We start from the raw sequence: 25,212 nt of genomic DNA, 5'->3' as shown, positions 1-25,212 counted from the left end.
AGTCATTGAGATTTCATCTGCTGTTGATCTATTGTGGTGATAGGCAGATTGCAGTGGGTCCAGGTCCTTGTTGAGGCAGGAATTCAGTCTAGTCATGACCAACCTCTCAAAGTATTTTATCACTGTAGATGTAAGTACTGCTGGGCAATAGTCGTTAAAGCAGCTCACGTTACTCTTCTTAGGTACTGGTATAATTGTTGCCTTTCTGAAGCAAGTGGGAACTTCCACCTGTAGCAGTGAGAAGTTGAAAATGTACTTAAGTACTCCCGCCAGTTGGTTGGCACAAGTCTTCAGAACCTTACCAAGGTTCTGGCATCTTCCCTCTTCCTTCTCAGTCATGAAAAGGGTCTTGGCCCAAAACATTGACTGTCTATTCATTTCAATAGATGCTGCCTGACCTGCTGAGTTCCTCCAGCATTTTGTGTGTATTGCTATGAATTACATATTCTTTTTTTTTCCTCATGAGAAATAAAACATACAAATTAACTGCCCAGTTTAACAAAGTCTTTCAGATACTGACATCAGTGGATTGTGCTTTCAGATCTTGTATTTCAAAGTTTCAAAGTGGAGTTTATTTCATATGCACAGGCGCTATGAAATACTTATTTGCAGCACCATCACATAGGCTGTCCTTTTAACTTCAGACTGTTTATTGCTTGACATTTACAATAAGAACTGAAGGCTGGTTCCTATTTACAACAAGAGCAAGGGATATTGGTTAGAAGTTTAACTTTGTCACAAACAACTCTGACCCTTTGAAAAGTCATGCTGGTGTAATAGAAAGCCGAGGTTAGCAATAAACCTCTCAGAGGTGAACATCCATCACAAAATTATATAGATCTAGTTCTTTTTTTCTTTCCGAGTGCTATGTCTTCCTTTACATGTAAACTTTTTATTTTATACCCTATACTCATTCACCTCACAAAAATAAATTTCTTCACATTTCTCTTCATTAACCTTCACCTGCAATGCTTGTTCCAATTAAATTGGAAGTGAAGAAATGGGATTGGATCACAGATCTGGCATTGGAGATTAAGCTCAAATGGTTGACCTCTATGCTGCATTTATGGTTAAGTTGCAGTACGAGTATTTATAAAGGAATAATGGTGATCAATGAGATTGTACGAGGAAGATGGTGCTAGCGGGCGACTTCTCCCAGCTCATCAGAAAAACAGTTAAGTTCTTCCTATTTTAATGCCTCTACTTTCCTTTTCAGGGCAGTTGAGGGTCCTATCGAGATTGTTGATTTTCAGCAACACTCAAAAACCGCGGTTCTGCATGATAGTGTGTTCTTATCTTGCCACCCTTCAATCCAATCGGCCACGTTTCAGTACATCCAGCTTCAGGTTGCGGCCAGGCGACTTTGGGACATCTGCGGCCCTTCGGATATGAATTCTCACCGGTGTTGCATACCGAAGCATAGTGAGAGATTGAACATTGAAGATAGTGAGAGTCGCTGTCGGAGGGCTCTGCACTCAGTAATCTATTCGCCGATTCTCGAGTTGGAAAACTCAAAATAAAAAGCACACTTCAGACTGACTGTAACATTAAAATAGCGACTGTAGTCTCCCCTTTCGCCGTGGAAAGTGAATTATCTGTCTCTTCCTTGACAATGAGAGAGAGAGGCTGTAGGTTGCCAAAAATGTTGGAGTGATTAGTTAGCTTTTGACTGACTGTACACCATAGTTTGTTCTTGGGGTCTTTGTTTTTGCAGGCATAGTGCATGGTGGGAATGTTGTTGCTTTATGCTCGAGTAAGTGGGAGAGGGGTTGATGCTGTTTTCTGCTGTTCGTGCATGGGAGGGGGCAGGGGCTTTCAGGTTCTTATGTCTTTTTGTCTCCATTCTTTGGGGCTTTTTTCTTTTGTTTCGAGGATGTCTGCGGAGAGTAATAATTTCAGGTTTTATATTGTATAATTTCTCTGATATCAAATAGAACTATTGAATTTAATATTTAACAGTCGAATTTGTATCATTTTACAAAAATGCATTATGAAAAGAGTTATAAGAATGCTGGTTAATTGAATGTTTAGCTTTTCATAGGGAGCAGCACAGTAGCATAGTGGTTAGCACAACACTTTTCAGTACCAGCAACCCGGCACCTGTAAAGAGATTGTATATTCTCTCTGTGACCATGTGGATTTCCTCTGGGTGCTCCTGTTTCTCTTCTCAGTCCAAAGAGGTACCAGTTGGTTGGCTACTCGGTCATTGTAAATTGTCCCATGATTAGTCTGGGATTAAATCATGTTTGCTGGGTGGTGCTGCTACAATGGCCAGAAGGGCTTGATCTGTGCTGTATCTCAATAAATAAAAAAAACAATTTTTTTTTGGTCAGGATAGCAGGGTATGGAGCATCATGATGATTAAAAAATGTTACAAGCCAGCAACAACAAAATCACTTTGCCAGCAGCATAAGATATAAAAAAATACCACAGGCTCCTTTGAGGAATGTGGTAATTGGTGAGGCTAATACATCACCATGGTAACTAAACTTTCACTGAATAGAAGGATAGTTTAGGGATGAGACCACCAGACCACGGTCTGTGTAAATACAAAGGAAGGTGATGTCAGAAACATCTCAGCATATTCCTTCTTGTCATGGGTGCTCAAGAAATGAAAGCAGAAGTTTTGTGTTGATGGAGATGCAGCTCCTTATCTTTGTATGGCAATTAATTTAAATGTTTTACACAATTAAAGAGATAATTAGCAAACTGCACCCAAAAGATGAATAGGTCTCTCCTTTTCTCCTTAAAATGAAAGACTGATCAAACAAATACGCTTATGTTTGACCTAGGACAGAATGCATTCAGTGATTTTCCATGCTTCACAACATGTGGTACAAGCAGAAAACTTTGAAGGGTATGCAAGTCAAGTCTTTGATTTTGTTCCCTTTAAAAGAGCATTATTGTTTGATGCCTTGATTTTGGTTGTATCTTAATGTGATATTTGGTAGAACTAATCAGTTTATGCCTGTCATTACTTTATCTTATCAATTAACGTGTTAATTGGATACAATTAGGAAATGATGTACAGATTTTGAAGGAGTTGTACACAAAGGGGTTAGTGGGCTCAAAAGCAAGCATGTTTAAATAATAAATCTTTCAAAAGGAGTGGTTCAAATCCAATGGAAGTCCTAAAAAGAAACACTGTTAAGTTCAATGAGGAGTCTGAAATTTCATTCAACTTATTCTGCTCTTGCATTGTCACTCAATAAAGGGTTCTTGAGTCTGCTCAGAGACTTGCAAAACATGAATTGACTGAAATTGATTATTTCTATTATTATTAAATATCCCATAATGGTAAAGATGGAATGCTGTTATGTGAAGATTGTAGAGTTATACAAGGCAGCATACATAGTGCCAATATTTTGAGTACATAGTACAAATATACCCCACTTGAATGAAGTTTTTTATGTTCCACGTGAATTTTCTTTCATCATTAATGCATACTTCTATCAACAAAAATCTCTATTCCCCATATATCTTTACTTGGACTTCTATTCGATACACCTGTACAGCACGATTGGGGTCTAGTCTATGAGATCATATAGACACCAAGTGAAACTGCTGAAAGGAATAGACCACCTCCCAATTTATCCACCCCCCTTCACTGTCGAGAAACTCTTGTCTCACCTGTGACCCAATTTATAGATCTCAAACTAGTTCCTACATGAGAAAACCCTGATGATTCAGTAGATTCATATCATCCTCAATCCCAAGGGACCATCAAAGATACCTCTGATCTTTTCGCTACTCTCCAGACAAGGGAGTTCCTCTTCAATTTCCTTTATATAATACTGTGCTGATGATCTCTAATTTTGTGCTTTCCTCCAAATGGAAGTAGTCCATGTCTACAAAATCTTTGTTTTTAATATTCAAACCTCCATCAGGACAATCTCAACATCTCTACCATAAGAGAGAAGGAAAGAGCAACCTATACAACCTATTTCCACTCCTGACAACTGTTGTCTTGATGACAGCGGTTGGGGGTGTTGTGGATAGTGTGGAGGCTTGTCAGAGGTTACAGCAGGACATTGATAGGATGCAAGACTGGGCTGTGAAGTGGCAGATGAAGTTCAACCCAGATAAGTGTGAATTGGTTCATTTTGATAGGTCAAATATGATGGCAGAATATAGTATTAATGGTAAGACTCTTGACAGGGTGGAGGATCAGAGGAATGTTGGGGTCCGAGTCCATTGGATGATTAAAGCAGCTGTGCAGGTTGACTCTGTGGTTAAGAAGGCGTATAGTGCATTGGCCTTCATCAATCATGGAATTGAATTTAGGAGCCGAGAGGTAATGTTGCAGCTATATAGGAGCCTGGTCAGACCCCACTTGGAGTACTGTGCTCAGTTCTGGTTGCCTCACTACAGGAAAGATACGGAAATCATAGAAAGGGTGCAGAGGAGATTTACGAGGATGTTGCCTGGATTGGAGAGCATGCCTTATGAAAGGTTGCGTGAACTTGGCCTTTTCTCCTTGGAGTGACGGAGGATGAGAGGTGACTTGATAGAGGCATATAAGATGATGAAAGCCATTGATCATCTGGATAGTCAGAGGCCTTTTCCCAAAGCTGAACTGGCTGCCACAAGAGGGCACTGGTTTAAGGGGCTTGGGAGTAGGTACAGAGGAGATGTCAGGGGTAAGTTTTTTTACACAGAGTGGTGGATGCGTGGAATGGGCTGCTGGCAATGGTGGTGGAGGTGGATACGATAGGGTCTTTTAAGAGAATTTTGTATAGGTACATGGAGCTTAGCAAGATAGAGAGCTGTGGGTAACCCTAATAATTTCTAAGGTAGGGACATGTTTGGTATAACTTTGTGGGCTGAAGGGTCTGTATTGTGCTGTAGGTTTACTATGTTTCTATGTTTCTTGACAAACATTATCTCATATTTCTGGTGTTGCATTTGGCAATGTTATTAACAACCTTCTTGTGCTTTTAATCATTTTTTAAAATAATTTGGGAACTACAGCTATTTTCAGGAGATGCAAGAGACTGCAGATATTGTAACATAGAGTAATACACATTCTGCTCAGTCCTGACATAAGTCATGAAATTGTTGCTTTATGGAAATAGTACAGTGAAAGACAATAACAATTCAAAATAACATAAATAAATATGGGAAGATAGTGTTTGCGGGTTCAGGAGCCATTCAGAAATCTGATGGAGGAGGGGAAAAAGCCATTCCTAAAACATTGTGTATACATCTTCAGGCACCTTTACCTCCTCCCTGAAGGAAGTGATGAGCAGAGGGCCAGTTCTGAATGCTGAGAGTTCTTAATGATGGATTCGCTGTCCAGAGAAACTTCCTTTCGAAGGTATCCTCAATGGGTGTGATGGTGCTGACTGATTCTATAATTCTCTGCAGGTACTCGTGATCCTGTGCATTGGAACCTTCATGTCAGCCAGTGATGCAGCCATTCAAAATGTTATCCATGGTACATCTGTGGAAATTTGTCAGAGTATTAGATGGCATACACAAGCACAGTATAACCACTGTTCAATGAATGTTTCATGTGCATTATTATTTGTGTTTACCTCAAAGAACTTGAAGCTTTCAACCCTCTTGACCACACTACATTTGATGTAAACTGGAGCTGGTTCACAAACCCCTTTCCCAAAGTCAGTTACCAGCTCTTTAATGCTGACATTAAGCGAGATGCTGTTGTCATGACAGCAGGTTACTAGGCTCTTTATTTCATTCCTGTACTCCAATTCATTGTTGTTTGAGATTTGGCCCAGTATAATACAAACTTATAGATAGAATTTGAACAAAACTTGGCCACATTGTTGTGAGTGTAGAGTGGGAGAGCTGAGGATGCAGCTTTGTTAGGTATCATTGTTGAGAATAATCATGGTGGAGATTTTGCTGCTTAACCTTACTGATTATGATCTGTTGTGCAAGTAGTGAAAGAGCTAGTTGCAAAGGAAGGTGTTGAGTCCCAGGAATAGGAGTTTGGAGATGAGTTTGCTTGGAATTAGACTATTTAAGATGCAGCTAATCAATAAAGAATGGACTGACATAAGTGTTTTATTGTCCAGAGATGAAGATAGGACCTGGACGATGACATCTGCTTTGGACCTGCTTCACAGGTATTGAATTGCAGTGGGTCGAGGAGTCTGGGAGGCTGGAGTTAATGGCATACCATGACCAGCCTCAAAGAACTTTAGGATGGTGGATATAAGATCCATTAGGCAGCAGTCAATAAGGCGTGTCAACTTATTTTTCTTGGGTCCCAGGTTGACAGTGGTTTTGTTAAAGCAGGTAGGATCCTCAGATTGAAGCAATTAACTGTCTGTTATGCCACTGGTGTTTAGGGCAGCAATGAACATGCTCCATCTCTGGTGGTGTCCAGGGCTTCCTTCATCATGTCACTAGCTTCTTATCTTTGTTCACTACTGTCCGTCATGCAAGCCCCAGGTTTACACTCAGGAATACCATTGCACTTAGATGTAAAAAGGTTCTTCATTTTTGTTCCCATAATGATTTTGTTTCACTATTCAGAACTATTGGCCTTGAGCTGAACCCCTGTACCTGGAGGGCCAGTGCACTACTCTTAATCCAGCCTTGACCCACTGACAAGATTGGCCTGGATGACCCTACCAAAATTCAAAGCATAAGGCACTGTCTTCAGCCAACAAAGCTCTCCAGGTCGTTGAGGCACACAATCCTCCAAACAACAACAAGGTTGAGGAGATTGAAGCAAGAAGGGATTAAAAATATCTGCAAATATTCCTGCTGGATGACCTGTGCAAAATCTGAGGATAAAGCCAAATGGGCCAGATGCTTTTTGTGGGTTCAGTCTCCAAAATGTTGGCCTGACTTCTGCAATGGTGGGTGTGGGTTCAGGTGCATTGGAGGCTATTGGGGTGGGTGGTCACATTTCATTTCACTTTTGTTCAAAAGTGAAATTAATCTCATCAGGAAGGAATGTGCTGCTTCATTTTGTAACCTGTGTCATGTAGCCCCTGCCTGAGCTGATAGCAGATTTGGGACACAATTTTGGATTAGTGTTGTCTCTTGACAGGAATGCTAAACAAAAATGATTGTTTGGCTACCTAAATTACATCTACTACCTCACCTGACCTATTCTTCCTGTTACTCTTTCAAGGAATTCAATATTGGTCAAGCAATGATGTACCTTTAAAAAAAAAAGGATAAAATAAACAGAATTAACCTTTGAGCTCAATAATACTTCATCAGAACTGGAGTAATTGTAAGTCTTAAGTAGTTGTAAGCTAATTGACATGTCGAGCTTGTATTTAAATTCCTGAATATAGAGGCAGATGATAATGAGACACTGTCAGAATGATATTGACCTGAAACATTAGCTGTATTTCTCTGTCTATATTCCACTTTCAGATTTCCTACATTTGCATTTTTCTTCTCTGACCTGAAAAATTGAACATATTAGGACTTTATTCTTTAGAATGTAAAATATTGGCAGAAAATTTGATAGTAATACAAAATTATAAGGGGTATAGATAGGGTAAATGCAAGCAGGCTTTTTACACTGAGGTTAGGTAGGACTACAACCAGAAGTCATGGGGTAAGGGAGAAAGGTGAAAAGTTGAAAGGGAGCACAAGAGAAAACTTCTACACTCAAAGGGTTGAGAGAGTATGGAATAAGCAGCCAGTGCAGGTGCTACATACAAGCTCAATTTCAATGTTTAAGAGAAGTTCGGATAGGGACATGGATGGTAGGGATAAGGAGGGCTATGGTCCAGGTGACCAAGCAGTTTGAAAAGCTCAAACAAATAAATAGAGGGCTACCTCAAGCAAAGCGGCCAGTGAGTGAGTGGGCCAGTGAAGGAGTGGAGATTTGAGGCTTTGACTCGAGAGGCTTCGACGAGAAGAGGCTGAGGATGAGCTTCACTCCAAGTGAGGTACGGCCGGGTAAGTTCCTTTCAAAGGAGAAAGTTTCATAAGTTGAGGCAAGTATTGGGTAGGTCATGGCAGCTGAGATCGGCCCCGTGGTTTGTTCATCTTGCAGCATGTGGGAAATCAGGGATACTTCCAGTGTCCCTGACGACTATGTGTGCAGGAAGTGTGTCCAACTGCAGCTTCCAGTATTGAGCATCTGGAGCTGCAATTGGATTCATACTGGAGCATCCACGATGCTGAGAAAGTCGTGAATAGCACGTTCAGTGAGTTGGCCACACCGCAGGTAAAGGCTACACAGGCAGAAAGGGAAGGGGTGGCCACTAGACAGCGTAGTAGTAGGCAGGTAGTGCAGCAGTCCCCTGAGGTCTTCTCCCTCCTAAACAGATATACTGTTTTGGATACTGTTGGGGGAGATGTCTCATCAGGGGAAGGCAGCAGCAGCCGAGTTCATTGCACCATGGGTGGCTCTGCGGCACAGGAGGGAAGGAAAAGGAGTGGGAGAGCTATAGTGATAGGGGATTCGAATGTAAGGGGAATAGATAGGCATTTCTGCGGCCGCAAACGAGACTCCAGGATGGTATGTTGCCTCCTTGCTGCAAGGGTCAAGGATGTCTCTGAGCGGCTGCAGGACATTCTGGAATGGGAGGGTGAACAGCCAGTGGTCGTGGTGCACATAGGTACCAACGATATAGGTACAAAACGGGATGAAGTCCTACAAGGTGAATTTAGGGAGTTAGGAGATAAACTAAAAAGTAGGACCACAAAGGTAATAATCTCTGGATTACTACCAGTGCCACGTGCTAGTCAGAGTAGAAATAGGAGGATATCTCAGTTGAATACGTGGCTTGAAAAATGGTCCAAGGGGGAGGGATTCAAATTTCTGGGGCATTGGAACCAGTTCTGGGGGAGGTGGGACCAGTATAAACAGGACGGTCTGCACCTGGGCTGGACTGGAACCAATGTCCTAGGGGGAGCATTTGCTACTGCTGTTCAGGAGGCTTTAAACTAATGTGGCAGGGGGATGGGAACAAGTGCAGAGAGACAGAGGGGTGTAAAATGAGGGTAGAAGCAAAAAGTAGTAAGGTGAAAAGTAAAAGTGGCAGGCAGGCAAATCCAGGGCAAAAAGGGCCACTTTTCAACATAATTGTATAAGGGCAAAGTGTGTTGTAAAAACAAGCCTGAAGGCTTTATGTGTCAATGCGAGGAGCATTCATAACAAGGTGGATGAATTGAATGTGCAGATAGTTATTAATGAATATGATATAGTTAGGATCACAGCGACATGGCTCCAGGGTGACCAAGGATGGAAGCTCAACATCCCAGGGATATTCAATATTCAGGAGGGATAGACAGGAAAGAAAAGAAGGTGGGGTAGCATTGCTGGTTAGAGAGGAGATTAATGCAATAGAAAGGAAGGACATTAGCCTGGAGGATGTGAAATCGATATGGGTAGAACTGCATAACACTAAGGGGCAGAAAACGCTGGTGGGAGTTGTGTACAGGCCACCTAACAGTAGTAGTGAGGTTGGGGATGGCATTAAACAAGAAATTAGAAATACGTGCAATAAAGGAACAGTAGTTATAATGGGGGACTTCAATCTACATATAGATTGGGCGAACCAAATTGGTAAGGGTGCTGAGGAAGAGTTTTTTCTTGGAATGTATGCGGGATGGTTTTCTGAACCAACATGTCGAAGAACCAAAGAGAGCAGGCCATTCTAGATTGGGTATTGAGCAATGAGGAAGGGTTAGTTAGCAATCTTGTTGTGCGAGGCCCCTTGGGTAAGAGTGACCATAATATGGTGGAATTCTTCATTAAGATGGAGAGTGACATAGTTAATTCAGAAACAAAGGTTCTGAACTTAAAGAAGGGTAACTTTGAAGGTATGAGACGTGAATTAGCTAAGATAGACTGGCAAATTATACTTAAAGAGTTGACGGTGGATATGCAATGGCAAGCATTTAAAGATCGCATGGATGAACTACAACAATTGTTCATCCCAGTTTGGCAAAAGAATAAACCAGGGAAGATAGTGCACCCGTGGCTGACAAGGGAAATTAGGGATAGTATCAAGTCCAAAGAAGAAACATATAAATTAGCAAAAAAAAGGCAGCACACCTGAGGACTGGGAGAAATTCAGAGACCAGCAAAGGAGGACAAAGGGCTTAATTAGGAAAGGGAAAGAAGATTATGAGAGAAAGCTGGCAGGGAACATAAAACCTGACTGTAAAAGCTTTTATAGATACGTGAAAAGAAAAAGATTGGTCAAGACAAATGTAAGTCCTTTACAGTCAGAAACAGGTGAATTGATCATAGGGAACAAAGACATGGCAGACCAATTGAATAACTACTTTGGTTCTGTCTTCACTAAGGAGGACATAAATAATCTTCTGGAAATAGTAAGGGAACGAGTGTCTAGTGAGATGGAGGAACTGAGGGAAATACATGTTAGTAGGGAAGTGGTGTTAGGTAAATTGAAGGGATTAAAGGCAGATAAATCCCCAGGGCCAGATGGTCTGCATCCCAGAGTGCTTAAGGAAGTAGCCCAAGAAATAGTGGATGCATTAGTGATAATTTTTCAAAACTCCTTAGATTCTGGATTAGTTCCTGAGGATTGGAGGGTGGCTAATGTAACCCCACTTTTTAAAAAAGGAAGAAGAGAGAGAAACTAGGGAATTATAGACCGGTTAGTCTGATATCGGTGGTGGGGAAAATGCTAGAGTCGGTTATCAAAGATGTGATAAAAGCACATTTGGAAAGAGGTGAAATCATCGGACAAAGTCAGCATGGATTTGTGAATGGAAAATCATGTCTGACGAATCTTATAGAATTTTTTGAAGATGTAACTAGTAGAGTGGATAGGGGAGAGCCAGTGGATGTGGTATATTTAGATTTTCAAAAGGCTTTTGACAAGGTCCCACACAGGAGATTAGTGTGCAAACTTAAAGCACACGGTATTGGGGGTATGGTATTGATGTGGATAGAGAATTGGTTGGCAGACAGGAAGCAAAGAGTGGGAGTAAATGGGACCTTTTCAGAATGGCAGGCAGTGACTAGCGGGGTACCGCAAGGCTCAGTGCTGAGACCCCAGTTGTTTACAATATATATTAATGATTTAGATGAGGGAATTAAATGCAGCATCTCCAAGTTTGCGGATGACACGAAGCTGGGCGGTGGTGTTAGCTGTGCAGAGGATGCTAAGAGGATGCAGGGTGACTTGGATAGGTTAGGTGAGTGGGCAAATTCATGGCAGATGCAATTTAATGTGGATAAATGTGAGGTTATCCACTTTGGTTGCAAGAACAGGAAAACAGATTATTATCTGAATGGTGGCCGATTAGGAAAAGGGGAGATGCAACAAGACCTGAGTGTCATTGTACACCAGTCATTGAAGGTGGGCATGCAGGTACAGCAGGCAGTGAAAAAGGCAAATGGTATGTTGGCATTCATAGCAAAAGGATTAGAGTACAGGAGCAAGGAGGCTCTACTGCAGTTGTACAAGTCCTTGGTGAGACTGCACCTGGAATATTGTGTGCAGTTTTGGTCCCCTAATCTGAGGAAAGACATTCTTGCCATAGAGGGAGTACAGAGAAGGTTCACCAGATCAATTCCTGGGATGGCAGGACCTTCGTATGAAGAAAGACTGGATCGATTAGGCTTATACTCACTGGAATTCAGAAGATTGAGGGGGGATCTTATTGAAACGTATAAAATTCTAATGGGATTGGACAGGCTAGATGCAGGAAGATTGTTTCCGATGTTGGGGAAGTTCAGAATGAGGGGTCACAGTTTAAAGATAAAGGGGAAGCCTTTTAGGACCGAGATGAAGAAAAACTTCTTCACACAGAGAGTGGTGAATCTGTGGAATTCTCTGCCACAGGAAACAGTTGAGGCCGGTTCATTGGCTATATTTAAGAGGAAGTTAGATATGGCCCTTGTGGCTAAAGGGATCAGGGGGTATGGAGAGAAAGCAGGTACAGGGTTCTGAGTTGGATGATCAGCCATGACCATACTGAATGGCGGTGCAGGCTCGAAGGGCTGAATGGCCTACTCCTGCACCTATTTTCTATGTTTCTATGTTTAAGTGAAGGTCAATGGGAGTAAGCTGGCTCAGTGTGGACTAAATGGACCAAGGGATCCATTCTGTTCTGTACTTTTCTATGGCTCCTTGACTTCATGACTAATTTTTCCATGTTTCCTTTTTAATAAGGACGTTGGTTATTTTATGTTTGTTGATGCATTGTTCCCTCAAATGTTATATGTCATTGATGAGTTGACTCAGCTTTATCGGCACTGATGTGCAGCATTTAAACAAATCACCACTTTTATTATGGGGAGTCTTAAAGGAGCTTTGTTAGCCTACTAACATTCCATATAGTATAGATCACCTGGGCACCTGCTTGCCATAATTGAATAAGTTTGATTGAGTTTATATTGTAGAATATTGCCAGTAGGTTGGTGATATTTTTGGACTGAATAATATGATCTTGTGCGTGTTTTTTTCTGTAAAATGTACATCAGTAGCCTCATTAATTATCATTGGTGTAACCTTGTTGTTGCTTTCACTGTGATAGCAGAATCAAAGTCAAGCAATGTTTGATTCCCTGCCTTTCTGCAAGTATCATGTTGAACCTTAGAATTCGTGTAGATTTGCATTATAATGACTGAACTGCAGTATACCAGAATCAGAATCAGCTTTAATATCTCTGACATATGTCATGAAATCTGTTGTTTTTGTGGCAGCAGTACAATGCAATACACTATAACAAAAACTGTGAATTAAAGTAAATATATATATATACACACACATATAGCAAGTAACATTAGAGCCACGCAAGTGCCAGGGCAATGACTATCTCCAACAAGAGAGGCTCTAACCATTGCCCCTTGACATTCAGTGGCATCAGCATCACTGAATCCCCTACTATCAACATCCTGGGGGCTACCATTGACAGGAAACTGAACTGCTCTAGCCATATAAACACCGTGGCTACCAGAGCAAGTCAATGACTAGGAATCCTACTGTGTGTAACTCACCTCCAGACTCCCCAAAGCCTGTCCACCATCTACAAGGCTCAGGTCAGGAGTGTAAGGGAATACCTACCACTCGCATGGATGAGTACAGCTCCATCAACACTCAAGAAGCTTGACACCAACCAGTACAAGGCAGCCCACTTGATCGGTACCCCTTCCACAAGCATCCAATCCCTCCACCATCGATGAACAGTTGCAGCAGTGTGTACTATCTACAAGATCCACTGCAACAACACACCAAAGTTTCTAAGGCAGCACCTTCCAGACCCACGAACACTACCATCTAGAAGGATGAGAACAGCAAATACCTGGGAACACCACCACTAGGAAATCCCCCTCCAAATCACTCACCTTCCTAATTTTGAAACATATCACCATTCCTTCATCGGCACTGGGTCAAAATCATGGAATTCCTGACCCCAAAAAGCACTCTGTGTGTACCTACACCTCAGGAACTGCAGAAGTTCAAGAAAGGCAGCTCATCACCACCTTCTCACGGATAACTAGGGATGGGCAATAAATGCTGGTATAGCTGGCGATGCCCACATCCTGTAAGTGAATAAATAAAAAAGAAAAAATGCGTGTGTGGGTATATATATAGTTAAATTACATAAGAAGTGCAAAGAAAAACAGTGAGGTACTGTTTACCATTCATGGGTTCAATGTCTGCTCAGAAATCGGATGGCAGAGGGTAAGAAGCTGTTTCTGAATCATTGAGTGTGTGGCTTGAGGCTTCTGTACCTCCTTCCTGATGGTAGTGATGAGAATAGGACATGTCCTTGGTGATGTTGTTCCCTAATGATAGATGCCTCCTTTCTGAGGCATTGCCCCTTGAAGATACCTGGATGCTGTGGAGGCTAGTGCCCATGATGCAGCTGAATGAGTTCACAACTTTCTGCAACTTCCTTTGATCCTGTGAGGTAGCCCCTGCCCAAATACCGTATGATGATTCAGACAGTTCGATCTGTATAAATTTGCAAGTGTCTTTGGTGACATACCAAGTCTCCTCACACTCCTAATCCAAAGCATGATGCACATCAGTGAGGGAGAAAAGAGGTATGAGGTGGTACCATTAAGATACTGAGGTACCTGAATCCCTGCTTGACTGAAGAACTTCACTTCCAAATGTTCAAATCACTAACAATCCGAACAATATACAGTATAGAGTATATAACAGTTACCTGTTCTCCAGAAAGCTTCTGTTATGTTCTGCCAGTAATTAGCTCTTGATCTTTTATCACATTAAGTCACATTAAGTAAGCTGATTGAATTTTTGAACAAGAATTTGCAGCCAAATATTAATGATGGTGATTTACTCTGGTATGCTGTTATACAGAAAACAGGTTATAAAGAGCACACAGAAGTGGACAGTTCACTGGAACTAACAGCATCACTGTTTAGTATTGCCAAGTTTCAAAGGTATTCGAGCACAAATTAGAGTATCTGCTAGGAACAGAGAGCTGTATGTCAAGGAAAAGGGATTTGTTATTTTGTGGTTGACTCTATGATCGTAAGTGTTGGACGTTGTGAAATAACATTTGCCTGCATTGTGGTCATTGTGTGAAAATCACTTTAGTCAGATGTTTTCCAGTAGGACAATGATATTTTGCCTTGGGCCCAAGACATTGTGCACTGTTGAATACCAGAGGCCCCATCTTCATCCATTTCACAATTTACAAAAGAAATCATGCAAATTCAGGTGTTGTGGAAGATATTGATAAGGGAGTCCTGGAGGAAGATGAGAAAATGGTTGGTAAAGTGCACACAGAAATGGGATGATAATTGGGTAGAGTGGAAGAGAGTTGTTACTGAAAAAGACTTAATAAGTTTTTGTAATATGTCTTGTAGATGAGAGAGGGCAACAATAAACCTATTGGCATTCAGCTCAGGTAACCGATGAGTAGGCAAAACAATCTCAATAATTGTGGGTTCTTGAGGGAGAGATGGACAAAATGCCTATGTTGAAGTGGACCAACCAGCATGGATTCAGCTGACTTGGGAATTCAGGCCCCCTCCAGACCCCACAGTATTTCATCAGAACTGAAAGTTAATTTGAAAATTAATTTTGTTATGACTCATCTTGTTCTTGCAAGCATGACATCCTCTGTAATACTTCCAAACATTGGGTGACTCATAAAGAAAATAATTTTTGAATTAACCTATCTTGCATATATGAGGAGTATTATCCATTAATATGATTTTAATTAGATTAACCTATTTCTTTTCAATATAGTAAATGTGCTTTTAAAGAAAATAATAACACTAACACTCACGAATAGAATAATTCCTCAGATCGCATAATGTTCAAGAATCTTCTGCAGTTATAGATGTTTTAGACTCTTTCTATGATTTACAAGGTATATTTAACAGATTTCTGTCAAGAGAAAACTGTTTCCTACGCAATTAGTTTTACTTCTCATTTAAATAATTGCTGAACCAATATTCAAAACAAATTGTTTGATGACTATCCATTTGCACAATAAAGTTATTAGAAAATACATCAAAATACAAGTTGAAACTCCTATGACCTGGCATGTTTTGAAACTAGTACAGATCTGTACTAATTATGTAATTCTAACTAATAACTACAGTACTATGCAAAAGTCTCAGGCACCCTGGAGTTTTTATATAGTTTCAGATCGTATGGTCTCCATAGATCCCTGATTTTAACATCATTGAGGCTCTGAGATTACCTGGAGAGGCAGAAGTAAGATAGGCACCCAAAGTCTGCAGAAGAGTTGTGGCAAATTTTCCAAGATGCTTGGAACAACCTACCAGCTAATTTTCTTTAAAAACTGCACAGCGGTGTACACAAGAGAATTGATGCAGTTTTAAAGGCAAATGGTGATCACACTGATTAATGATCTGATTTCATTTCTCTTACTGTTTACTGATCTTTATACTAATATTTTTCATATTTTGAATCTTTTCATTATTTTTGAAAGCATCTTCGCTTTACAGAATTTTTTTTTACATGTGCCTAAGACTTTTGCACAGTATTGTAACTAGCAGATTAATTGGCAGGTTAGTTGGTAGCTTATGTCTATACTGGAAAAAAAAACAGTGCTTCTATTCAGAGGATGATGATCTTGGGATAACTGCAGTGATCCTGCACTGGTCAGATCCCAAAGGTGGCTGAGGAGACAGCTTGAACTTGTTTAAGATTGTTTCACAGTTTTTAATGTATAACTTTATTGGAATGTCCTGTTAGACTCCATTTAAAGTCAAGAGAGATGGAGGTCCATTTACAGGATTTATCTTCAGATCTGAATGAATATGCAATCATCATAACTGAATTCATCAAGCAATGTGTCCCCATTAGTTTATGGCATATGGCAAGATACTGAACATACCTAAATGAGCAGCCATACACTAGATGCATCAGGCATTTAACAGATGGGTGGGGGCTAGGTCTATAGCATTTAAAACTAGTTGAAACAGCATAAATGGTGGTTATTCTTTATTCCATAATTACTCCAGCACCTAATATGCATGGCAGAATAACACTACACTCGTGCAAATACCCACACTGGAACCAACAAAGATATTTCTTCAATAATTCTGCTACAGAAAGATCATGCTGTATTTTAAAAGTTTTTTTGTTCCTGATAAATTCATTTCTAAATTTGTTGTAACTTTTAATCATGTGTTATAATCTTCAGGATTTTCTCTTTCCATTGTTTTAAAGGATTAAAAAGGCTCCCTGCAGTTGCCACATTTCTTCCCCCCTGTTGTTTCATCATAATATTTTGTCATATATCCTTCTCCTTGGTACAAGTTCAACAAGGAAGGAACATTGTAATCTGATTAAAGATTTTATTGCCTATTACCCATCTCTCCTTGGTATTTTAATGTTCCAAAGCACTTCTTTTTATTTATTCATGAACAGACAGTCCTCGCTTTAATGCTTATCTTGACTGCCCCTGAGCTGGGTGAGTTGCAAGGTCATTTCAAAGGGTAATTGTCACAGATAGGCAGATTTAGGGAAGGGTGGCATGTTTCATAGAAAAATAGAAAACCTGCAGCACAATACAGGTCTTTCAGCCCGCAAAGTTGTGCCGAACATGTCCCTACCTTAGAAATTACTAGGCTTACCCATAGCCCTCTAATTTTCTAAGCTCCATGTACCTATCCAACAGTCTCTTAAATGACTCTATCATATCTGCCTCTGTTACTGGCAGCCCATTCCATGCACTCACCACACTCTGAGTAAAAAACTTACCTCTGACATCTCCTCTGTAACCCCTCCCCAGCACTTTAAACCGATGTCCTCTTGTGGCAACCATTTCATCCCTGGGAAAAGGCCTCTGACTATCCACACGATCAATGCCTCTCATCTTATACACCTCTATCAGGACACCTCTCATCCTCTGTCGCTTCAAGGAGAAAAGGCCAAGTTCACTCAACCTATTCTCATAAGGCATGCTCCCCAGTCTAGGCAACATCTTTGTAAATTTCCTCTGCACCCTTTCTATGGTTTCCACATCCTTCCTGTAGTGAGGAGACCAGATGTGAGCACAGTACTCCAAGTGGGGTCTGACCAGGGTCCTATATAGCTGCAACATTACCTCTCGGCTCCTAAATTCAATTCCACGACTGATGAAGGCCTATACACCGTATGCCTTCTTAACCACAGAGTCAACCTGCACAGCTGCTTTGAGCGTCCTATGGACTCAGACCCCAACATCCCTCTGATACTCCACACTGCCAAGGGTGGAGTACCCTTCCCAAAAAAATCATATTCAAGAACCAGGTGGGTTTTTATGACACCTCTCAGGAGTTTCAGAGTCACCTACTTTTAATACTCCAGTGTTATTTAATTGTTTAAATGTAAATTCACTCGCTGCCATGATGGAGTTTGAATTTGAGCCTCCAGATCAATTGTCCAGGCCTTTGACTAGATGCCCTGTAACTTAAACACAATGCTACCCTACCCTGTCAATATCATAACTTGTAGTAGTGGATATTAGATAATTATATACTTATACTCAATAAAACAACTCATTGGACAAATGCAGATACCATCCTCATTCTTTCAGTGTTTCAATGGTTCCATTTAATAACGGACAACGTACATGTCAAGGCTCCAAAGGTAGTCATAGCCGAAGGGTAATATTGAGGACAAGTTCCCACTGCTAAACAAATGCTCTTCATGGCGTGCTGCTCAAACAGCCTCTGACAACAAAGTCCAACTCCTGGCCTTCACGTGTGGCATAGATCTTATGCCCAGCAAAGCTGTTCTCACTGACAGGAGAAGGGGCAAAGGCGGGCCACTGATACCTTAAAACCAGTTGTTCTGGGCAGACAGGGCTCATTAACCACAGATGGTAGCTCATCTAGGAGAGGGAAACTCCGATTTCAAACCTCCGCCTCCTTGCTGCTATACCCGCTCACGGGAAAAGCTTTGGGAGTAAACCCCAAGGAAAAATCCGGAGTTGGAGTCCCGAAGGCGACTGACTGCTGTACCCAGCACCGGCACGGCAACTCCTGCGATGCTGCTGGCATCAAACTGTATCGATTTTCGTCATTCCTTTGCACCTGTCATCAGCATGGAGAGGGGGTCCCACTGCATGAGCAACAGACGGATCTCCATATCAACTCTGCCCTGGCTTGCACCCTGGAGAGGCCACTCCCCAGTGACTATCAGAGGTGCAGTACCCACGGTCAACCATGACCGAGAGAGAGAGAGAGAGAGAGAGAGAGAGAGAGAGAGAGAGAGAGAGAGAGAGAGAGAGAGAGACACACACACACACACACACACACTACAACCTGAAATTCTTGTTCTTCACAGAAATCCACAAAAACAGAAGAGTAACCCCCAATAAATGAATGACAGTAAAACTTTAGCACCCCAAAGCACCCTCTTCCCTCTCCCACGCACAAGCACAGAAAAACATCATCCCACTCCACCCCACCTCCCCCACTTATTTTAGCAGGAAGCATCTGCACCACCAACCAGCAAGCAAGCAATGGAAAAGCCTCCAAAGAGAGACCAGGATCTGCAATTCAACAAAACCTAATATTTCTATCCTAAGGGTGGGTAAAAATCCAAATGGAGCGTAATACTTTAGCATATGTTCACTGTGATTGTGCTGAGCAATGTTTCAGAGTTGACTTTTCCCAAATTCACCCATGGTTGCTCCTTGTGTTTCTTTGGCTCTTCATTTGATTAGCAAATCATTCAATGTGAAAACATGGTTTACCAAGCAATACAAATGTAAGATGGCGCCGCGTATGGCAGCCATATTGCAAGCTCAGTTTCAACATTAGAGTATTCAGCTAATCTCTGCGATTTCCTTTGCTTTTCTTGTTCAAGTAGCTGATGGTCGCATCAGATATGATAGACTGACTCTTCCATGCATTTACCCTGCTTGCGTGATCCATGGGAAGCTTATCTATTACACTGCTGCTACCTTGGAAGCAGCGTAGAAGGTGAGGGAGAAAGGCCGGAGTCCTAGAGAGGCAGTGACGGTGTGCTAATTGGTTGTCACTCCTGGCTAATCTTCAGTCCCAGGACAATAAGCTGTGTGAACTGAGAGCCAGAATCTCCTATCAGTAAGAAACAAAGGAATATAATATTTTGTGCTTCGTGGAGACCTGGCTGACAGGGGAGATTCCGGATCACACTATCAAACCCTGTGGGTTCTCTCTATTCTGGGTGGACAGATCTGAAATCTTCTCTGGGAAGAATAAGGGAGGTGGGGTACGCTTCATGGTCAATAATGCTTGGTGTGACCCCTGGAATGTGCATGCCCTCAAATCCTTTTGTTCCCTGGATCTGGAGTACCTGGCACTCCTGTGTAGACCTTACTAGCTGCCTAGGGAATTCCCGGCTGTTATTATCACAGCTGTGTATATTCCACAGCAGACTGATACTGACCTGGCTCTCAAGGATCTCTACGGGACCATCAGCACCCTGGAAACTGCATATTCAGAAGCTGCCTTCATTGTCATTGGTGACTTTAATAGAGCATCACTGTCTAAAGTCACTCCAAAGTTTTGTCAACACTACTAGGTGAGCACATGGGGAGATAGCATACTCAACCACTACTACTCTTCCTTCTGCAATGCTTAAAAGGTGCTCCTCCACCCACTGTTTTGAAAGTCAGATCACTCTTCCATCTTGCTGCTGCCGAGGTACAGGCAGAAGCTGAAATAAGAGGTGGCCATAGTTAAAACCCTCTACTGTTGGCCCAACCAATTGGCCTCCATGCTACAAGACTGCTTTGTTGACCTCAATTGAAATGTCTTTCATGATGGGGATGTCTCTGAGTTCACAGAAGGTGTCAGGAGTTTTATCCAGAAGTGCATTGAGGATGTTGTCCCCCAGAAATTGGTCAGGGTCTTCCCAAATCAGAAACCCTGGATCAATAGTTCCGTGTGAGCAGCATTTACTGTGTTACACAGAGCTTGCACTGGCGATAATCAGCAAGAGCTCAGAAATGCAACTACGATCTGTGCAAAGACATCAAGGCAGCAAAACGACAATACAGGGACAAGATCCAGACACAACCCTCCACCAACAACACACGCAACTTATGGCAGTGGTGTTTCCAACATTGCTGTCTCTCTCCCAGAGGAACTAAACCTTCTTCACTCTTGGTTCGATATTACCAACACTGAGCCCCTGAGGAGAGCCACCGAAAAGACCTGCACTTTGTTCATCTCTGAGGCTGAAGTACACAGGTATTTCCATTGAGTGGGCAGTCTCAAGGCTGTGGGACCGGATGGCATCCCAGAGCAGGTACCCAGAGTGTGCATGGCACAATTGGCAAGTGTATTCACAGACAGTGTTTAATCTCTCCCTCTCCTGGGGTAGAGTGCCCTTCTGCTTCAAATTATCCACTATTGATCCTGCACCAAAAAAGACCAAGGTAACATGTCTGAACGACTGGCGTCCTGTTGCACTTACCTTAATAATAAGCAAATGATTTGAGAGGCTGGTCAAGGACTACACTTGCAGCATGCTACCACCCACACTGCACCCCTTACAATTCATCTACAGACACAACCGATCGACAGATGACGCAATAGCCAGAGCTCTACACACTGTCCTTACACATCTGGAGAAGGAGGATGCTTATGTGTGAATGCTGTTCTTGGACTTCAGTTCAGCATTCAACACCATAATTTCCTCCAGGCTTGACAAGAAGCTCAGAGCCCTCCACTGGCAGGTGATAAGAGTGGGCTCCCTCACCTCTGCCCCTATGACCCTCAACACAGGTGTCCCTCAGGTCTATGTCTTAAGCTCCCTCCTTTACTCTCTGTATACCTATGACTGTATCACCACACACAGCTCCAATCTGCTAATTAATTTTGCTGATGAAACTACATTGATTGGCCTAATCTCAAATAATAATGAGGCAGCCTACAGAGAAGAAGTCATCACCCTGACATTGTGATGTCAAGAAAACAACCTCTCCCTCAATGTGGCAAAAACAAAGGAGCTGGTTGTGGATTACAGGAGGAATTGAGACAAGCTAATCCCTACAGAGAGCAATGGATCTGGGGTTGCGAGGGTAAACAGCTTTAAGTTCCTCGGCATACACATCACCGAGGATCTCACATGATCTGTACATACCGGTTGTGTGGTGAAAAAAGCACAACAGCGCCTCTTTCACCTCAGATGGTTGAAGAAGTTTGGTATGGGCCCCCAAATCCTAAGCACTTTCTACAAGGGCACAATTGAGAGCATCCTGACTGGCTGCATCACTGCCTGGTATGGGAACTGTACTTCCCTCAATCACAGGACTCTGCAGAGAGTGGTGTGGACAGCCCAGCGCATCTGTAGATATGAACTTCCCACTATTCAGGACATTTACAAAGGCAGGTGTGTAAAAAGGGCCCGAAGGATCATTGGGGACCTGAGTCACCCCATCCATAAACTTTTCCAGCTGTTACCATCTGGGTAATGGTACCACAATATAAAAGCCAGGATGAATAGGCTCCGGGACAGTTTTAATTCATACTGATCTAACTGTATTTCTATGTTATATTGACTGTCCTGTTGTGCACAATACTGTACATGTAACTCACACACAACACATAAAGTAACATTGCCACAAATTAATTTAAAATAATAAAGTGCTTTTATGACAAGAGTTAAAAAGTATACACTTCATATGTCATGAATCTGGATGGTGGCAGGGACTTCAGTAGTCTCACGGCCTGGGGGAAGAAGCTGTTTTTCATCTCAGTAGTCCTTGTCCTAATGCTATGGTACTTCCAGCCTGATGGTAGGGGTCAAAAGGATTGAAGTACAAGAGTTCTTGTGAACCTAAAAGATTTCAACAAAAACATATGATCCTACCACCAATTGCTCCTCAGTATTTAACACTAGTCATATTTCAGTTAATCTCTTAATTGTTCATCATTTATTAATTTATTCCAGTTTTGAAATTACTCCCCAAACCTTAGTGTAGTGAACTATCACTCCTGATTGAAAAAAGCAACTATTATTTACAATGTCCCTCACTTTTACTCTTTTGCATTATTTATTTATTATATTTCCTATTGTAATTTATTGCAAATTTTCATGACTTGCACTTCTCTGCAGCTACAAAATGGCAAAATACTTGACATAGAGAAGGTCAGTGATAATAATTCTGATTCTGATTCTGAACGAGCCCTTAATATGCATAAAGGTAGTTCCCAGAAGCAGAAACATAATCTGACATAATTGTGGGAATTATTGGAGAGAATTTTGAGGGACAGCAGGAATTATCACAGAGAGAATCTCGAGCACAATCACCACGGATATGAGATGGGAAGGATGGAAGTGGTTTGATCATTTTTCAGGTGAGTTGATAAACGGAGCAAAGTTTAATCCTAGCAAGAGTGTGGTGTTGCACTCTGTGAGCTTAAATATAAAGGGAAGGTTCACGTTTAATGGCAGAACTCTTAACAGCATTGATGTATAGAGTAATCATGGAGTCCTTGTCCTAATTCTCTGGTATCTTCTGCCTGATTCAGGAAATCATGAGCCAGTTGTAGGAAACATTAGTTATGCAGCATTGCAGCATTTGGAGTATTGACTGCAGTTTTGGTTCTTCAATGGCAGGCGGATATGGAGGCTTTAGAGAAGGTTGCAAGGCCTGCTGAGAAGATCATTGGGGTCTCATTTCCACCCATCTGTGATATTTATCAGGAGCACTCATATGCTGGGTCCTGAGCATTATTAAGGATCCCTCCCATCCATCCAAAAATCTCTTTGACCCGCTAACGTCAGACAAGAGATACAATAGAATTAGGACAAGGACTGTTAAGATGGGAAGCAGCTTCTTTCCCCAGGCTGTGATATTACTCAACTCCCTGCATTCACATAGATCTCACCAATTATGAAGAGCAAAAAGTGTTATACTCTTTACTTTTCAACTTCTGGCTAACAGCTCCTTAAGCTAAATGTCAATGTGGTGGAATTTTTTTTTTACTATTTGTTGATTTATTTGTGGTAATATTACTTTCTGTGTTGTCTCAGATATATGTACTGTATTGTGCACCTTGATCCAGGGGAACCTTGTTTTGTTTGGCAGTATACATGTATACAGTTGAATGACAATAAACTTGAACTTGGTTCTTCAGAGGTATGCCAGGATGTTGCCTGGATTAGAGGGCATATGCTCTAGATAGATTTTGGACAAACCTGGATTTGTTCTCTGGAAGAACACATACAAAATGCTGGAACAACCTATCAGGTCAGGCCGCATTATAGAAAGAAAAATCGAGTGACATTTCAGCCCAAGTCCCTTCATTAGGTCATCTATCCAGTAAAGGTTGACATTTTGGAAATGGCCTAATTCAAAGCCACACAGACACATAGGAAATGGGTGCAAGACTAATACACATGGGCTCTCAAGCTTGCATTGCTGTTTTTAAAATCATGGTCAATTTGATCTTGACTTGGCATCCAACTTTTCCTCCAATCGTCATAACCTCTGAATCCTTGACAGTCCAATAATCTGTCTGTGTCATCCATAAACATACTCAGTGGTTCAGCTTCACAGAAATCTGATGCAGAGAATTCCAAAGATTAATAACCTCAGCGGAAGAATTATACTTCAGAGAAGGAAATTCCTCCTTATCTCCATTTTGGATGGGTGTCCCTTAATTTTAATAAGTTAACCCTAGCTTAGATTCCTGCATGAAGGGAAAACACTTCTCAACGTCTACCCTAGAGTCTTAGATTTCAATAAGATCACTTCTTATTTTCTAAATTATAATGAATTTAGGTGCAATCTATTCTTCTCTACTCATAGGTCAATCACATTATTCCCCAGAGACCACCTCAGGAATCTTCTTTAATCCATTTTCAATGCAAATACAAGACTTCTGAAATAACAAGGCAGAACTGCATGCAGTGATATTGGTGCCATGTTTTTGCAGTTTAGTCATCATCTGTTTTCTCCCATTTTATGAACTGTACAGTATTCAATTTTCTTTTGAATACACTGATCAACCATTAATCTCAACAAATTCATCTGCTTTTTCTTCCAATTTTATATCATCCTTAATTCTGTTATTAGTCACAGATGGTTCACCCTTCATATTGAATCTTCATTTCTCAGTGGAATACATAATTGTCAAAAAATATGAAGTATTTCCTTAAATGTCACTACTAATCTTCCTTCTCTGAGACTATAGCTCTAAAACACAGACTACTTGAAAAATGAGCAATGCAGCAGACATAAGGAATATTTTATTCTCATCACTTTGTACTTTTGGATATGTCTTCTTGATATCTTTACCCCTTTCACTCTGTCTTAATGGACGCAATAATATCTGGATGGCTTACTGATGATTCTGTAATCACCAGATGGGATCTGGAAACAGCTGTAATCATTTGGAGACAAGAAATGCTGTAAGTTCAACACAATCAGCAAGGTACTGAGGTCCTGAGATTAGTTTCTGAATTTTGGAGATCTGCTGGATTTGAAAATAACTGAGTTGATAGGCTACTGTTAACTTTATTGTAAAACCACCAACAAAGATCCTCACCACACAGGCCATGTTCTTTTCTCACTACTGTCTTTAGGTAGAAGGTACAGGTGACTCAGGACTTGCACCACCAGGTTCAAGAACAACTACGATCCCTCAACCATCAGGCTCTTGAACGAAAGGGGAAAGCTACACTCATTTATGTATTATGATGTATTGTTCTTTCATGGTCATTATTTTTTGCTATGTTTTTGCTATTTATTTACATCTGCATTTGCACAGTTTGCTTACAGTTAACAGTTCCTGATACTTACAATCAACAGTTCCTGTTTTATAGATTTGCCAAATATGCCCACAGA

The sequence above is a fragment of the Hemitrygon akajei genome, chromosome 2 (assembly GCF_048418815.1).
Source record: "Hemitrygon akajei chromosome 2, sHemAka1.3, whole genome shotgun sequence".
NCBI classification, from domain to species: Eukaryota; Metazoa; Chordata; class Chondrichthyes; order Myliobatiformes; family Dasyatidae; genus Hemitrygon; species Hemitrygon akajei.
This window is presented reverse-complemented; position numbering follows the sequence as displayed.